Source organism: Coptis chinensis, chromosome 9, assembly GCF_015680905.1.
Source record: "Coptis chinensis isolate HL-2020 chromosome 9, ASM1568090v1, whole genome shotgun sequence".
Taxonomy (NCBI): Eukaryota; Viridiplantae; Streptophyta; class Magnoliopsida; order Ranunculales; family Ranunculaceae; genus Coptis; species Coptis chinensis.
This window is the reverse complement of record NC_141464.1, coordinates 46773528-46792560: the sequence shown is the minus strand read 5'-3', so window position 1 is coordinate 46792560 and position 19033 is coordinate 46773528. Positions and strand designations below refer to the sequence as shown.

Sequence of the window (19033 nt, the reverse complement as noted above, 5' to 3'; positions counted from 1 at the left end):
TCATCATTTGAACCATCAAACTTTACTTTCTAATCTCAACAATCAAACTTCCCTTTCAACGATACAGTAAAAAAATTGCGAAATCGATTTTGCCCTTTGTTGTATCTGGATGAAACTTTATGATTTGATCCAAAATGGCGAAACCGATCTTGGCCCTTCATTTTAAAGTTTTCATCTCAACATAATCGTGTGGTTGTTAATTAACACAAATCACAACACGTTGGGAACAGACGAAACTGACAAATGTGAATTTGCATGTTCACGTGGTTCTTATCTAGAAGTATGCGCAAGTGCAAAACAGTCAAAAAAACCTTTGAAAAGTCAAAATGTGTGGGCGTGGTCTAATTGAGAAGGAATTGACATTATCATGGTCTAATTGAGAAATTACCCTGTAAACCCTGAGACAAAGCGACCCCCTGTCCCCTTATCTTTTTGTGATGGTCATGGAAGTTTTGGGAGGACTTCTGAAGAATGGAATCTGCTCAAAAGACATGAAGTACCACCCGAGATGCAAGAGGGTCAGAATTGAATCACACACTTATGTTTCGCAGATGACATTTTTTTGTTCTGTAAAGGAGAGAGTGAGTCCATACATTCAGTGAAGAACATTCTTGATAACTTTTCTCTTCTTATTGGGTTAAAACTTAACTCCATGAAGACTACTTTACTCACAGGGAGTATCACGCAAGAAAATGGCTAAGTTTTAGCAGGAATTCTTGGAGTTAACTTGGTGACTCCACCCGTGAATTACTTGGGGTTACCTCTTACCTCATCCAAACTAGGTGCAAGGGATTATTTGCCGCTACTAGATAAAGTTACTATTATAATATCAAATTGGAAAAATAGATTTCTCACTTATACAGAAAGACTACAATTGATCCAGTCCGTGCTCTCTTCTTTTCATACCTATTGGGCTAAAACTTTTATACTACTAGTTGAGGTGATGGATAATGTGGCTAAACTATGCAATAGATTTTTATATGGTCCAGTGCTGAAATTAAGAGAAAGATGCATAAGGCTAGTTATGAAACTCTAAGACTGACAAGAGTGAAGGGGGTTTGAGCATAATTAATGCAAAAACGTGGAAAGCAGCATATTGTGGACTTGTGTTTAAAGTTGCTAGCAAGGAGGATACCTTGTGGACCAAGTGGGTGTGGGCTTACCAACTTAGCATTTCTGGACTATGAAGGTACCAGCTGACTATTCTTGGGTGTGGCAATGTGTGCTCAAATATAAGAAAATTTTCATGAAGCACATCAAGTACGTATATTGCAAATGGAAGAAGCACCAGTCTATGGCATGATCCATGGGTCTTTTCAACTTTACTATAGAATAATGTACATGCAAATTCGCTCTTACACTTACCTGATGATGCAAAAGTTAAAAAACTTCTAATTGATGGAATATGGAATGATATAGTGCTGAACTTACCGGATTGTGACTTAAAAACTCAAATTCTTCATACAGACATTTTCAGCAGACTAATAGATGACAAAGTTGTGTGGACTGGTACAAGCATAGGGAGATATACCACAAAATATGCCTACATGTTGCTCAAGACACTGAAAGAGAAAGTTAAATGGTATAGTATAGGTTGTGTGGGGGGAAGTATAATATACCCAAACACTCCTTTATATCTTCGCAATTGTTTGCAGGTTGCATTATTTCTACGCAGGATAGGCTTATTTAGAGAAAGGTGTTAACTCAGTAGGAGTGTAGCTTATGCAACTATCACAGAGAGAACTCCAAACATATGTTCTTCAACTGTAACTTCTCAAAAGAGGTTTGGTCGAGAGTAAAGGCGGCTCTAGGATTGAGCAACACAGTGAACGAATGTATACGCAAATGGAATGATATTTTGAGAAAGAAGAAATACAGCTGAGTCTGAGTCATTACTTACACATGAAGTGTTGGAGCTCGATCTGTTTTGATGCAAGAGATAAAAGGAATTGAAATAGGACTGGAGCAGGGTTGATGCTAGGTATAAAGAACATAGTGGTTGAATCAAACTCAGGGCAGTTAATTAATGTTATCTTAGGTGCTGAAGAGAGTCCTTGGTATTGTCTAAATGTTACTGCCACTATTAAGCATTTATTAACTATGTATGAGCATGTAGAAGTAAGGCATGAGTATAGAAAATGTAACCATATATGCTGCAGACTATATTGCAAAGCCTAGTGCTGCAGATGGACGACAAGGAGTTATGTTTGGTATATATCCCCCTACTAATTAAGTCTATGACTTTTGTGATAGTGGAAAGTGATAGAATTGGGTACATGTATGAGAGATTTCATTCTAATGCAGGTTAGGGTAAGCTATAACCCTTAAATGATTAAAAAAAATAAAATTGTCAAAAGTTGTATCGAATTTAAAAAAAAAATCTAGACCATTGGATAATTTCATAACTTTCTAAACGATTTTTGATGAGGTGTACATCTTCAAAGGAGCTGATTTTTTGTGAGGATGATCTCTATTATGTGGAGAACATCTGCACTAAAAATCAGCTTCTAATTCATTGAGTTAAGTGGTGGAGTTCATTTGGAGTTTGTTTTAGTGGAGTTCATATAACCATTCCCCCCGTTATATAATGATGATTTATTTGTCACCGACAAGTATCTAGCTAGGCTCTGGGCTCCAGATTTCGTGCATGAATTTGCAATGCCAAAAAATTACCAAGTTCTATTAAAAAAAAAAAACTCAAACAATGAATTTATTGTAATCCAAAAAGCACGTTCTCCAAGGACTATATATACAATGAGGATTCAATTCAAATTGTACTCCATGAGATACACTTCGGAAGTTCGGATTAAGGGCATCTCCAATGGAGCATGTAAAACTATACCTCCACATAGGCTCCATGTAGGCGCCACTAGGATTTTACACCCTCATTTCTAAAATCTGTAAAGATACACCCCATGTGGCTATTCCAATGGTAGTGTGGAAACAAAGAGTAAACAGTGTGTCCCAAGTTTTTAAAAGTGAAATTTGAAGAGAATGCACGTCACTTTAACCCACGTCTGTGTTTTAAAAAGTTTGGAAAAGAGAATAGCGACAGCCCGTTGCAAATGAAAAGTTATAACTTCCCACCTCTGTTTAAGGGCATATCTAATGGGGGGAGGGGTGTAAAATCCAGGGAGATTTTAAACTCGGACGTCACTTGGAGTGACGTTTGAGTTTAATTTAAAGAGGACGTCAGAGTGACATTCAAGTTTAAAAATTAGAAATCAACACATTAGACCTATAAAACAGGACGTCCGGACATACTTTAAATTCGCATGTCATTTGGAGTGATGCCCGAGATTTTTATCAACTTGTATCAGGGTGGGAATTGCTCCCGTGGCTATTGAACTATATGTGGTCCTTTCTATTACTACTTCCCTCTTATTCAAGGGGGGCTAAGGCTAACTTAATGAGTTGGCATGAGGCAATTCCACTCACATTTTTGTTGAATACTATTGGAATATATCGGCATAGTCTAGATATAGGTTAATATGGTAAGATCTTATCTCTAGGATTTAGGTATAATTCTCTGATCTATCTTTCCATATTTATGTACTAAGTCACTCCTATTTAAACATTAGTTTTTCTCAATGTAACAATCTAACTATCACTGAATATATATTCAATCTTTACATTAACTCTTAATTCTAGTTGGTATCAGAAGCAAGGTTTTCTACAAAACCCTAAGAGCCTACTACTTTACTCTCTAAACCAATACTACGAAGCATATTATTTCATATCTCATACGATGGTGAACTCCGCAACATCTGATGCTCTTGTTGTCCCATCGACGATGAACGTGTTGGTGGTATCAGAACCGATGTCAATTCCTGGTGGGATCAAGTTGAAAGGCCCTAACTTTGATGTATAGTCGCAATTTGTGACTATGTTTGTTGTTGGCAGAGGCAAGAAGGGATATCTTATCGGAACCACTCCAAAACCTAATATAGGTGCTGCCACTTATGATAAATGGGTTATGGATGATGCTATTGTGAAAGGATGGCTTATCAATTCTATGGAAGCGGAGGTAATGTTATTATTCATTTGTTTACTTACTGCAAAATATGTTTGGGATGTTGTTTCTCGTAGTTTCTATGAAGGTGCTGATAAATTAATATTTTATGATTTATCTTGTAAAGCTATGGCAACAAAGCAGGTGGGGAGGCCGTTATCAACATATTTTTCAAATCTGAAGTTTATTTGGCAGGAACTTGATCATCGTAAACCTATCCCTTTTACGCAGGCAGATGTTATCAAGGTACAGACAGCAGAGATCGAAGAAAAACAGACCCGTTGCTTATAGAGGTTCACGATGATCAGAGACTTCTCACTTTCTCCATGTGTATAGTGTATTAACCTAACATGTTAAAGTGAAGGCTGATGGAACAATTTTCACAGCCCTTGTAAAAGGTTTCAGTGATTAATTGTGATCTCTTAGGCCTATGCACCATTAAGCTCTCAAGACCCTTGCACATAGCACTTCTCTGAAGTGTCTGTCTCAAGCGTCTGAAGATGACACATTTGTCATACATGGAAGTTTTTGGGTTGCTAATATTTCCTGATCTTATTGTTTCTTCAGACTACAATATAAGAGTATCTTTTGATCTTATTTTCTTTGTGAAGTTATGGTTAAGAGAGTTTTGGTTAAGACTGTAACAAGGATATGACCTTACATCAGATCACCCTAAAGAAAATGACTATGGTCTCATAAAGTGTAGTAGATATCCAAGTAGGGCACACTTGGTGGTCTGATTTACTACCATCTGTTACCGTCTGATTTTTTTTCCCATTGTTTTATTTAATCCCGTCTAATACATATTTCGAAGTCAATGTCGACCATCATTTTTTTCCCCTTTCCTTTATGTTTTATATGTGCTCCACTACCCCAATATCTTTATTTTTTTTACTACGAAAAAGGGCAGTAGTGTTGTCGGTCTTCAATATGTTTTCGACTAATTATTGTTACTTCATAATTTTTTTAGATGCGCTTTCTTGTTGTGAAGTGCGCTTTCTTCTAATTTTTTTAATCCCCTTTGTTTTATTTACTGCCACCTAATTTTTATCTGTGTTTATGCCTAATTACTATTATCTTTACATGCGAAATAATCATTGCTACTTTGTCTTTATTTTAGGCGCCCTTTTTCATTGCAGATTCGACTTTCAATGGTACGTGCAGGAAAGCAACATTTTGTTATCCCCACCTAACTTTTTATGTTTGTTTCTACATGTTTTATTGATCAAGTATCTATTTCTATTTGTTTCTACAAGATCCCATAGATAAGGGTAAACGTCCAATGAACCCTTATAAGGATCCTTCGAACGACAAAAACAATATTTATGTTCTAGTCCAAGATGGACTCTACCTTCAGCCACCAACTCCTCAACGACCTGCTCGCTCCCAGGTATTACTATCACCAATATACGTTACTGACTTTGAGTTACCCAAATTGTCCTAACACTCTTATTGGTTTCACATTACATTTTTGAACTCTCTTTTAAATATTTATAGCTTCCTACGCAACCAATTCTTGACAAAGGGAAACGTCCTATGGACTCCAGCCTCTAAGGAACCTTCAAACTAGAACAAACATGTCTTTGTTGCCCCCCAAGATAGGCTCAATCTTCAACCGCCTCATGGCTTCTAGGTATTTCTTGCTTACATTGTATTATGCTAAGTTACATTGCCTTATTTATTATATTGCTTTATAAATGTGCAACGCCCATCGGATAGGGTTCCTCTATCTAATCTCCCGCCATCCGGTTCCCATGTAAGATGAGTTTTAATTTTTAAAAAAAAATGTAATGGCCTGATGTATCATGTCCATAAAGTGTTTCACTACCATTTAATATACTGACTTTATGAATCTCATTTTCCCACTTGCGAATTATTTTTCTACACTAGTTGCTTATGTATATTACATTGTCTTATTTCTTCTTTTGCTTTATAAATGTGCAGCGCCCATCGGATAGTGTTCATCTATCTCATCTCCCGCCATCCAGTTCTCATGTAAGATGAGCTTTAATTAAAATGTAATACTATAATTGCTCATGCATTGTCCAAAAGTTTCAGTTTGGCTACATATTGCGTCACTTAGTACTTCTCCATGTTAGAAAACAAAGTTTCAGTTTGGATGCGTATCTTTTTACATTCGTTATTTGTGCTGGATAAGGGTAAACGTCGTCCAATGAACCCTTCTAGGAATCCTTCGGACAAGAAAACAAATATTTTTGTTCCAGTCCAAGATAGACTCTACCTTCAACCACCTACTCCTCAACAACCTGCTCGCTCCCAAAGTACTACTATCGCCAATAAATATTAATGATAGCTTCTGTGTTTGAATTTGTAATCGTTTAGTTACTGTATTCATCTCATATTTGAACTCTCTTTGGTTTATATAGCTTCAAGCGCGACCAATTCTTGACAGAGGGAAATGCCCTTTGGACCCTTCTGAGGAACCTTCAAAGCAGAATAAACATGTCCTAGCTTCCGAGTATTTTTTGCTTGCGACTTTTATTGGATGGCTAAGTTGCATTGTCAATCCACATAGTATTTATTTCTTCTTTTGAATTAATTATAAATGTGCAGCGCCCAACTGATAATCTTCTTCTATCTCATCTCCCGCCGTTCAGTTCCCATGTAGATGAGGTTTAATTAAACTTTGCTTATGATTACCAGTTAATGGCCTGATGCATTGTCCATGAAGTGTTTCACTTCCATTTATTTTTCTACACATACTCATGCTTATATACATATTACGTTATCATAAAATCTTGTTGTTATGTTATGTTCATAGTATCCATCAAGTTTAAATTATGCTTTATAGATATACATCAATTTATTCATTAAGAATTTACCCATTTCAGCTTTTTGCTTTTGTTTTTTTGTCTCCACTTTGTTTTTTATTTCATATTTTCATACTATCTATTTTGACTTACCAATTATACTTCATAGATATACATTTATTGTGTTGGATTTGGACATATACTTCTTTATAGATGTACATATACGTTCTCCTAACACTCTTTAAATTGAACTTCTTTAGCGTTTTTGAACTCTCTTTCAAAATATTTGGTTTATATAGATTGCAATGCGACCAATTCTCAACAAAGGGAAATGCCATTTGCACCTTTTTGTCGAACCTTCAAAGCAGAACATACGTACTTTTGTTGCCCCCATGATAGGCTCAATCTTCAACCGACCTCTTGGCTTCCCGGTATTTCTTGCTTATAACTACTATTGCTTACAACTGCTATTGCATTGCCAATCCAAGGGGTATATATTTATTTCTTCTTTTGTTTTAGGAATTCATTGTTGATGCATTGGCTGCCATTGAACAAAATAGATTGCGGTACTACATATTCATATAGTATTATAGAGAGCATGCAGTTGATAATAAGGATGTGGTTCTATACAATCCTTACATTTTTAAAATGATTGACTGCACTGGGATACGTTGTGTTAAATACATTGACAAGTACATATTCAAAAGACACGACAAAACAACAATGGTGTTGAATTTAGCTTCTGTTGGTAAGTCATTTGCTCCCTACTTCTTGGGTCAACACTGACAGTCGCAAGTTCAATTCTTCTCGAAGTATCTTAGTGTAAACTAATTTCCCAAGAAGTTGTTTAGAAAATTATGAATTTTGTTTTGTGATGTGTTGTTGTGGTTACATTTATATAAATATGTTGTTGTTGTCCTCTTTCTTCTATAAGCAATTAAATGGTTCTCAATTAGTTTGATTTGTTTAGTAATTCTTAGTATGTTGTTGTCAGAATGTGTGACATTGATGACAGAAAGGAGGTGACAATTGTCAATTTGTTTTTTTTTATGCACGCAAGTAGGGATATTTTATTTATCTAATAAAGAATGTTACATCGAGAGTAGACAGCTTACATCCAAAGGTAGCAAAAGGAAAAAAATTCTTCCTAGTTTAGTTAAACCGGTAGTAAGTCCTGTAGGGACTTTCTAGGCTAGAGACAAAGCTGGGTCTGCCGGAGCTCCACCACTCCTCACCTTGGTTTAGAGTTGCTCCCATCTTGGCAATAGCATCAGCGCCAAAATTTGCTTCGCGGTAGGTGTGGGACAGTCTCCAGCTAGAGAGTTTATGGGTTGCTCGAAGCCATCTTGCTTTGAGCACCCAAGGAGCGTTGTCCCTACTAAGAGCTATGATAGTAGCTAGTGAATCACTTTCTATCCATAAATGATTCCAACCTTTTACCACTGCTAGTTTCGCTGCCATAACAATGGCATAGCACTCCGCTACAAAGTTGGTGGTAATCCCAAGCCCATAGGCCTTGGCTCCGATAATTGTCAATTTGAATTATCAATTTGAATGCTCCCTTCGCTGTACTCAAAGATACAATTGTCATTTTTAGCTATACTTTTTATACTTTAGTTTTTTTGTTTATTGGGTACAAGTTTTTCAGTGTTAGTGGATTAGTAGAATCCTAAAGCTGAAACTATTTAACCAATTTGATTGGTTAATATCAAATTTTCGTTTAACAGTTGCTGATATTGGATCGAGTCTCATTTTTGAACTTCACTCTTATATACTCAGTATAGTAAAGAGTCAATTAGGTTGATTGTCATTAGATATTTGTTGCATGTTAGTTATTCCCATCATTCTGGATTTTCAATCTCAGTTAGCAGATGATGGTGTTCTCTTTTGAGAGTGTCCGAACCTAATGCTTTTGCCTTTGGAATAATTTTTTAATCCCTTTAGTTGGATTTGCCCTTGCTTATCTCTTTTATTTGCCAACTTATTCATGCTTTCTATTGATTGGCAACCGGTTCAAGATCATGGATTTAAGTGGAAATCTCATGCACATGTTGCAGCTGAATAGCTATTCAACCATATTTGTTCGGGAAATGTGTTCAAGTTTACTGCCTCACTTGAAAATGTGAACTGCAAAATCTGAATTGAATATATAGTTTTCATGATGCAATTTGACGGTGTTGTAAATATATGACTTTGTTGAATTGTCAGTTATTTTGTTGCTTCGTAGGCAAACGAGATTGTGCATATAGTAGAACCTATATGAGCACACTTTTCAGTTGTGCTGACTTCTTTTTTCTTTTGTGTTACTTCTCAGTTAATCAAAATTATGTCGCTATTAAAATGTTAGGTAAGTGGGTAGATTCTTATGAAATTTTATTTGGATATGGTTTAAATTTTAAGAATGCTATAATTTTGTCCAATGCTGTAATTTTGTCCACGTATGGAGGAGATGACACGTGTAATTAGAAGATAAGATCATCGAATTTGTGGTTCGAGGTATATGTATCTCACTAGGGTAGCTTGAGGTATATGTATGATCAATAGAGTAGCACTCGAGGTGAGCTAAGCTTTTGCCTTTGGGGGAGTTTAGTATGTGCTAATCTTTGGTTTTTAAGGGCATTCCCAATACAAGTCACTATGAGGGGAAATAGGGACTTGTCACCCTTATGGAGCCAAAAACCCTTGCCCAATGCAAGGGTGACAAATCCGGTAGCTTGTAACTTAGTGACAATGAGAGTAGCACTTGCTACAGAGATAGCTACTGAGTTATGAACTTCGGACGGGACCTTTTATTCCATCTCGCGACTATTTTTTATTTTTTTTCGACATTCCGTCCTGCAAGTTTTTTCAATTTTTATTTTCTTCGGATGGGATGTTTCATTCTGTCCGACTTTTTTTTTTCGATATTTTTTCATTTTTTACATTCAAACGGAATGAAACATTCCGTCCAACGTTTTAAAGTCACCTCTGCATTGGACAACCACCCTCGTAGCTTTTCACCAGAAAGGTAGCAAAGAGGGGAAATTACCCTACGTAGAGATGAAAACTTGTTGCTTGCATTGGGAATGCTTTAAGATAGCGCCAAAGTTGTGCTGAGGTTATCAGTGTCGTACGGCATGGGCAAACCCTAGTTAGTGTATAAATCTGTACGTATTTGTGGGTATGATGCTGAATGCGAAAGCATTATTATTCGGTTGATATAAAGGCTCTAAAGCCATGAACATTAGTACAACCTAAATTCGTAGACCCAACACATCCCTGAATTGTTAATTTGTCATGTAATGAAATTTTATCTGGAATCTAATTTGCCAAATAGAAAATAAATTTCGACATTGTAGTCGAACTTTAAAACTTTGCCATCCCATATTTACCGACATTAACATATCGGCAATTAAATATCACAGATTTTTCCTGTGAAATTTTGATATCATCATTTACCAAAACTTTTCTAGTTCCCAAAAACTACGTCTAATCTACTATCTATATACTAAAGCAGAGACCTCTAAAAGAAAATTTTCTCTCTCCTATGTGGCACTCTAATATGAAAGATAGTCTTTTCTAATAGCCTACAATATGTGGCACTCTAATATGAGAGATATCATTTTCTCTCTCCTATGTGGCACTTTAATATGAAAGATAGTCTTTTCTAATAGCCTACAATCCCACGTACATAGAATCTCTTTGGAGATTTTGAGTGTATTTCTAATTCTTATATTTAGAGAGTTTGAGTGTATTTCCAATTCTTATATATTTGATCAAATAAAAAAATTGCTAAAAAATAGGTGATTTGTAGAAGGTAATTTCCTATAACAAATCAAACACTTTTAGTGTTCTAATTCTTATATATTTTATCAAATAAAAAAATTGCTAAGAAATAGGTGATTTGTAGAAGCTAATTTCATATTACAAATCATACAGTTTTAGTGTCTATGATAAAACACCAACTTATTTCGAATATATCTTTAACGCGGCCTCAAAAACACTACATATTCTTCAATTAATAACTTATTTATAAGGTGTAAAATCAGCTTCCAACGGTTCACCACATTCTCTAAGAATTATGTGAGATATACCGAATTAGAACACTCAAAATGTTATTCGCATAACCCTTTCATATATCTGGAATTTGCATTTGTTGTTGGTTATTAACTTCATAAGAAGTAGGCCAATATACTTCCAGAGTAAGTGCCCGAATACCCATCACGCACTTTCACATTTTTAACATATGTACTTTTCTTTCTTTTCGTTTTTCTTTATTGAATCTCATTCTAATTTTCAAACACATGCAGACTACAATATGATAATATATATTAAAAGTCTAAACCTGTAAAAACAACACCGGCTTATTATGAAGGGGTGCTTTTATTTGCACATTTGATTTATGCTTCTTTGTATGACATTGTTTCTTTAGACAATCTAATGATATATCTAATAATCATCCAAACACAACCTCTCACATACATACACTCGAACACTCGATTAAGAAAATGCCAAAGTTAACACGAGATCAAATGTCAAGGTGCAAACTCTCCCAAGTTCTTTACATATGCACTTTTCTTCATTTTCGTTTTTCTTTCTTGAATCTCATTCTGATTTTGAAACACATGCAGGATACAATATGATAATACATATTGAAAGTCTAAACTTGTAAAAAGAACATTGGCTTATTATGAAGGGGTGCTTTTATTTGCACATTTGATTTATGCTTCTTTGTATGACATTGTTTCTTTAGACAATCTAATGATATATCTAATAATCATCCAAACACAACCTCTCACATACATACACTTGAACACTTGATTCAGAAAATGTCAAAGTTAACACGAGATCAAATGCCAAGGTGCAAACTCTTCGAAGTTCTTTCTCATTAATGTAGAGAACTGTGCTTCTATCGGTTTAAGAACACTATGAAAGGATCGGACGATCACCAATAGTCATATTTGGAAACAGGTAGATGTAATGTATAGTTATGCATGTAATGTTGTTTTTCTATTCAATGTATATAGAGCAATAGAGTACATTTACATGTGAATCCATAGAGCTTTTTCCATCACAATAAGAGCTGACTATAACAATCTAGATTTTTTATTCAGATATCATTGGGAAACACAAATGAACTCAAAAGAAAAATTGTATTTGGCACTTGGGACGGTTTTCTTTAGGGCCCAAATGGTAAGCAAAACCTTAAGTATATGTACTTAACTAATTTCATTTATAAATAATACATTGGCTTTCTTTGAACTAAATATATACAACCTTCTTACATTTCATTTCAGCTCCTGGAACAGAAATTGGAACTGACTCTTATAACAAATACAAAATACGGTGAGTGAAATTACTTCATTCAAGAGCAAGGATTAAATTAACTGATCGAGGAGGCTGTCTTTGGTTTCCTAAGTTTTGTTCCTTTTTTTCCCGAGTACAAGAAGATGGGATAATGCTAAAAATAAATTTTCAAAATTTGTGCTCATTCTGAGTGCAAGAAGATGTGATAGTGCTAAATCTATATACTAAAGCAGAGACCTCTAAAAGAAAATTTTCTCTCTCCTATGTGGCACTCTAATATGAGAGATATTATTTTCTCTCTCCTATGTGGCACTCTAATATGAAAGATAGTCTTTTCTAATAGCTTACAATATGTGGCACTCTAATATGAGAGATATCATTTTCTCTCTCCTATGTGGCACTTTAATATGAAAGATAGTCTTTTCTAATAGCCTACAATCCCACGTACATAGAATCTCTTTGGAGATTTTGAGTGTATTTCTAATTCTTATATTTAGAGAGTTTGAGTGTATTTCCAATTCTTATATATTTGATCAAATAAAAAAATTGCTAAAAAATAGGTGATTTGTAGAAGGTAATTTCCTATAACAAATCAAACACTTTTAGTGTTCCAATTCTTATATATTTTATCAAATAAAAAAATTGCTAAGAAATAGGTGATTTGTAGAAGCTAATTTCATATTACAAATCATACAGTTTTAGTGTCTATGATAAAACACCAACTTATTTCGAATATATCCTTAACGCGGCCTCAAAAACACTACATATTCTTCAATTAATAACTTATTTATAGGGTGTAAAATCAGCTTCCAACGGTTCACCACATTCTCTAAGAATTATGTGAGATATGCGAATTAGAACACTCAAAATGTTATTCGTGATAACCCTTTCATATATCCGGAATTTGCATTTGTTGTTGGTTATTAACTTCATAAGAAGTAGGCCAATATACTTCGAGTAAGTGCCGAATACCCATCACGCACTTTCACATTTTTAACATATGTACTTTTTCTTTCTTTTCTTTTTTTCTTTATTGAATCTCATTCTAATTTTCAAACACATGCAGACTACAATATGATAATATATATTAAAAGTCTAAACCTCAAAAAACAACACCGGCTTATTATGAAGGGGTGCTTTTATTTGCACATTTGATTTATGCTTCTTTGTATGACATTGTTTCTTTTAGACAATCTAATGATATATCTAATAATCATCCAAACACAACCTCTCACATACATACACTTTCGAAACTTTCGATTAAGAAAATGCCAAAGTTAACACGAGATCAAATGTCAAGGTGCAAACTCTCCCAAGTTCTTTACATATGCACTTTTCTTCATTTTCGTTTTTCTTTCTTGAATCTCATTCTGATTTTGAAACACATGCAGGATACAATATGATAATACATATTGAAAGTCTAAACTTGTAAAAAGAACATTGGCTTATTATGAAGGGGTGCTTTTATTTGCACATTTGATTTATGCTTCTTTGTATGACATTGTTTCTTTAGACAATCTAATGATATATCTAATAATCATCCAAACACAACCTCTCACATACATACACTTGAACACTCGATTCAAAAAATGTCAAAGTTAACACGAGATCAAATGCCAAGGTGCAAACTCTTCGAAGTTCTTTCTCATTAATGTAGAGAACTGTGCTTCTATCGGTTTAAGAACACTATGAAAGGATCGGACGATCACCAATAGTCATATTTGGAAACAGGTAGATGTAATGTATAGTTATGCATGTAATGTTGTTTTTCTATTCAATGTATATAGAGCAATAGAGTACATTTACATGTGAATCCATAGAGCTTTTTCCATCACAATAAGAGCTGACTATAACAATCTAGATTTTTTATTCGGATATCATTGGGAAACACAAATGAACTCAAAAGAAAAATTGTATTTGGCACTTGGGACGGTTTTCTTTAGGGCCCAAATGGTAAGCAAAACCTTAAGTATATGTACTTAACTAATTTCATTTATAAACAATACATTGGCTTTCTTTGAACTAAATATATACAACCTTCTTACATTTCATTTAAGCTCCTGGAACAGAAATTGAAACTGACTCTTATAACAAATACAAAATACGGTGAGTGAAATTACTTCATTCAAGAGCAAGGATTAAATTAACTGATCGAGGCGGCTGTCTTTGGTTTCCTAAGTTTTGTTCCTTTTTTTCCCGAGTACAAGAAGATGGGATAATGCTAAAAATAAATTTTCAAAATTTGTGCTCATTCTGAGTGCAAGAAGATGTGATAGTGCTAAAAGATATGGATCAGGATGCTTATAAAATGCCTATATCATGGAGTAGGATCCTACCAAGTATGTGTCACCTCTCTAACTTCATAAATGGGTGTGGATGCTTATAGAATGTCCATATCGTCATGGAGTAGGATCTTGCCAAGTTGTATAATAATATGATGTCCTATATGAGCTACTCTTGGTATTGCATAAGAAAGCTATCATTGAATTTATATTGTGATGAGCATTTCAAAGTGATGGAACTACAGTTGAACTTGCAATAGCTCAACAACATTTATTCGATACGCAACAAACTTTGGTTGCAAAGAAAACTACCTAAACATTTTTCGGTTGTAAGAATTTTAATAATTTTGGAGTAAAATAAATCTTAACTTAAAAATTCTTATGAGTGTTCCACTGATAATTGATGGATGATAATTCTTTGGTCCAAAAGAGAGAGTGCTTGTGTGAATTATTGTTATACTTATTTTTGTAGCACTTTATTGATACTATCAAACTTAACATTTTCAACATTAGCGCAATATTGGAAGAACTTTGTGGTACTATTTCTTCATCTGAACTTTGTTTTGCAATGTGCTTGCAAAAACATTGAGAATAGATAAATCTACTATAAGAAATAAGGAAAAATGTGGAATAAGATGGAATATTTGAACATTTTATTGTAAGTTCAAGGTGTGCGTTAGAAGCTTCAAGTTTGGAAAGGGAATGTTATTTGAAAGACACACTTTTATTCCATCCATTTGATTATTAGATTGTTCAAATATAAAAATTAATGGCCATTACTCATTTTACCCACCCAATCTTACGTTAACACTTTGACATGTCCACATTGACGAAAGACATAGAACGACATGATCTTCTCTGTTATTCATGTTAGAATTGAATAAGTATATTTTGCACGTATACAAACAATCATCTAGAAAAAGAGAAAATACTTTGGGGATTATTTTAAGTAGGTGAACACATTTTCTTGAAAGAGAATTTTTTTTGTATTCATCAATTCATCGTAGAACACATTCATATGATAAAATTTTTCAAGTGGGAGTAGTGCATTCTTTGAAGATATGGAAACAATCAATCTGTTTTAGTGATTTGATAGATATTTTAATGATTTGTACACATTAATATGTAAGCCGAGCGGTGATGATTTACCGCTAAATCATCATAAATCTAAAAAAACTATTATACAAGCTAGATCGAATTCAAGATAATTTCATTTGAAAATTACGGCTTATTATTTTAAACCACAAAGAGCGGTGATGATTTATCGCTAAATCACTATAAATTTAAGAAAACTATTATACAAGCTAGACCGAGTTTAAGATAATTCCATTTGAAAATTACGGCTTAATATCTTAAACCACAAAGAGCGTTGATGATTTACCGCTAAATCACCATAAATCTAAGAAAACTATTATACAAGCTAGATCGAGTTTAAGATAATTTTATTTGAAGATTACGGCTTAATATCTTAAACCAGAAAGTGAAGAGATTTTCTCAATTTGATCCCATAGTTTCCAAGTACTTATGCACCATAATTGCTGCTCATTAACGTATTTCAGTTTATTTTCAATAAAATATATTCTGATTCGAAGGCGTATGCCGGAGTCCAAAATCTAGTATCTAATACAAAACACAAGAACACCGTCAGCCTCTATTTAGAAAATATTGTGTTTCTTGAAATTTTTCACACATACCAAGAAAGAAAGCGGCATTGATTAAAGTGATGGAATATTGTACAAACGAGTGTAGCGTATTCCCCATACAAATGTGTTCAAGTGATGAAAACAAGTTTCTGAAAACTAAAGATGAATCAATTGACTAATTTCTGTGTTGGATTTAGTGTTCAAATGTTATATAGAAGAAATGTTCGAGTTAATCTGGAAACAAATCATTGAAATCATGATAAATTAAACGCCAAATCAAGTGTTAACTACACGAAATCAAGATTCATGTCCTGGTCTTAAAAAATCATTGCAGATATGAATCGTTTCCTACTATGATATGCGCCGGGAAATTTTTCCATGTAAATATGAGCTACAACTGGGATGTTTTCGAAAATATTTCCTACTATAGGCTACGAGTTTGAATGTTAAAACTGTAGGTAAGAAGTAAGATCCCAAGCCCTTGATACTCATTTTGCTCCCTCGGGACTCAGGGAGTCGGGGCAATAACTTGCTTCTTTAGATCAACATTCTGTTCATCAAAGAGAGCTGCACCCTCTTTACCCGTTGAAGTTGATTCCTGGCAGGAGCAGAAGATGAAATATCAATCCTGGACTGACAAGCCAAGCATGAACGTTTTTACCTTGAACAGTGTGACTTTCTACCTCTAAGCAGGAGCTGGAAGGTACGATTGCATTGACGAGCTCCTGTGCAGGGAAGAGTAAATGGTTAGATAGGTACATGAGCAAAGTATATGGTGGCACTATTGCTGAGCGGGTATACTTTCAAAATAGCAACATGAAATTCATATGAGAAAAGGGTACCAATTCCTCGGCTGTTCTTGCTGCTCCTCATCTACCAGATTTGTGTGGGGTCTTCATAGCCTCTCTTGCAGATTTTCCTCTCCTCCTCCGAGCCTGTGCATCCGGTGTTGACTGGTTGTCAACAAATATGCTCCAGTCTTTTGATCTAACACCTCAAGGAAAATTTCTCTTTCTTTCTTCATCTATATTATATCTATCAAAATATTTAGACCGCAGATGGCTCTTAAACTCTCTCCAATGTTTGCTAACCTTTTGGAGGATTTGTTCTTTAAATCTTGCAGTAACAATATATCGATCCTGCGATAAGACCAATACTTCAATAAAAGTGAACTAGAAGTCTAAACAAAGCACAAACTAACAGTGACACGTTTCCAAATCATCTCCTTAATTTGATCAGGCACATCCCACCACTGCTCATAGGTAATTGGACAGTGTCTCCGCGTTAGCAAACCGAGGTTGCTGGTGAAGGACACTGAACCTTCTCCCACAGGTACCCATCATCATTAAAATAAACCACCTTCTTTTGTTTAAAGGGACCTAAAGTAATCAATTACTAATCTCAGTGTTCAGTGAAAATACAAACATTATTCATACATAATTGCTAGGAAAAACTGATACCAAAATATGTTTTGTACCAAGATCTTCAGATCTGGCTGCACTAGGCCTTGAGACCTTTGGTGAGGCACTTTGCTTCTGATGGCTTAAGCTCGCACTTCTTTCAGCCTAGAATGTTCCCCCACAAATATAATCAGGACAATATCTATAGACATTTAAACAAATCAATATAAAACTAGAGAATTACCATGGCCTTATTTGTTCTTGCTGCTCCTCGCCTACCATATGTGTGTGGAGTCTTTAAAGCCTCTCTTGCAGACTTGCCCTTACTGGGCCGAGCCTGTGCATTTGGTGTTGACTGGTTGCCGACAAATGTGACCCAATCTTTGTGCCAAACACCTCCTGGACAGTTTCTTATTCTTTCCAAGTCTGTATCACATTTTCATAATGTTTAGACCGAAGCTTGCTCTTGAACTCTCCCCACTGTTTATTAATTCTTTGAAGGATTTGAGTTTTGTAGGTCGAAGAGACAGTATAATCATCCTGTTTTCAAAACACTAGATTAAATTTTTTTAAGGTAATTAGAATGGTAAGGGGTCAGACTGAAAGAAGCCTGAAACAGACCGTAACAAGCTTCCATATATCATAACCTTGATTTGGTCAGGGACATCCTTCCAGTGCTCATAGGAAATTGGACAGTGTTTTCGCGTCACTGAACCTAGGTAGCTAACAAAGGATATTGAGCCTTCTGGTAGTCACGCATATTTGACCCTGCTCATTGTTAGAATAGTTGTATCAACACAGCAACTAGAGTAGAGCAGAAGGAACAGTAAACAAGGACAGAATTAACAGGTAATAACCAAGGCGCGGATTAGGCTGTCTTTAAGGAAAGATTTCGCCCCTTCCAATGGTACAGAAAGGCAACAATGGCGTCTTCCTCACAGGATTCAATGGTTAACAGCAGTCGACTTTGCACTAGAACAGACTACCCTCTAAAACAGCAATATAACTCTCTCTGGCGGCTACAGGAAGAAGAGAAGAAGAATAGGATATGCTATTGTTTCTATTTCTCTGAGATGGGTTTTTGATCTATTAAAGTATCTCCCCTCTATGGACTCACAGTCCTATTTATAGAGGTTAGGTCGGTCTCCTAAACAGATAAGGAAGAGAGACCAACTCCTAATAGAACACCAAAACTTGTTGCTCAAGAAAAAAAACAAAACAAGTTTAGGCAATTGGTCCAACCACTACCCACAACAATAAGCACAAACCCAAGCCTGAACCCGACCTGATGTGGTGGATAACCAATGTGGGACTATCTATCTACTATCTATATACTAAAGCAGAGACCTTTAAAAGATGATTTTCTCTTTCCTATGTGGTACTCTAATATGAGAGTTAGCATTTTCTCTATCCTATGTGACACTCTAATATGAAATAGTATTTTCCAATAGCATACAATCCCACATACATAGAACCTCTTTGAAGAATTTGAGTGTATTTCTAATTCTTATATTTGGAGAGTTTGAGTGTATTTCCAATTCTTATATATTTGATCAAATAAAAAAAAAATTGCTAAAAAATAGGTGATTTATAGAAGGTAATTTCCTATTACGAATCAAACACTTTTAGTGTTCTAATT

General features: G+C 34.9%; 2 long non-coding RNA genes across 3 annotated transcripts; both read right to left on the bottom strand.

The window, feature by feature from the left end:
• Positions 1–16239: 16239 nt before the first annotated feature.
• LOC147476317 (uncharacterized) lies at positions 16240–16980 on the bottom strand. 2 transcript variants are annotated; one of them, XR_015208622.1, is made up of 3 exons: positions 16837–16980; positions 16678–16719; positions 16240–16592 (listed from the first exon to the last, which is right to left on the bottom strand). It is a non-coding gene; the product is annotated as an uncharacterized LOC147476317 (long non-coding RNA). The 2 variants fall into 2 exon arrangements; XR_015208621.1 differs by having other exon boundaries at positions 16240–16719.
• A 12-nt stretch (positions 16981–16992) lies between these two features.
• LOC147476316 (uncharacterized) lies at positions 16993–18023 on the bottom strand. The gene is made up of 3 exons (XR_015208623.1): positions 17639–18023; positions 17472–17559; positions 16993–17373 (listed from the first exon to the last, which is right to left on the bottom strand). It is a non-coding gene; the product is annotated as an uncharacterized LOC147476316 (long non-coding RNA).
• Positions 18024–19033: the final 1010 nt, after the last annotated feature.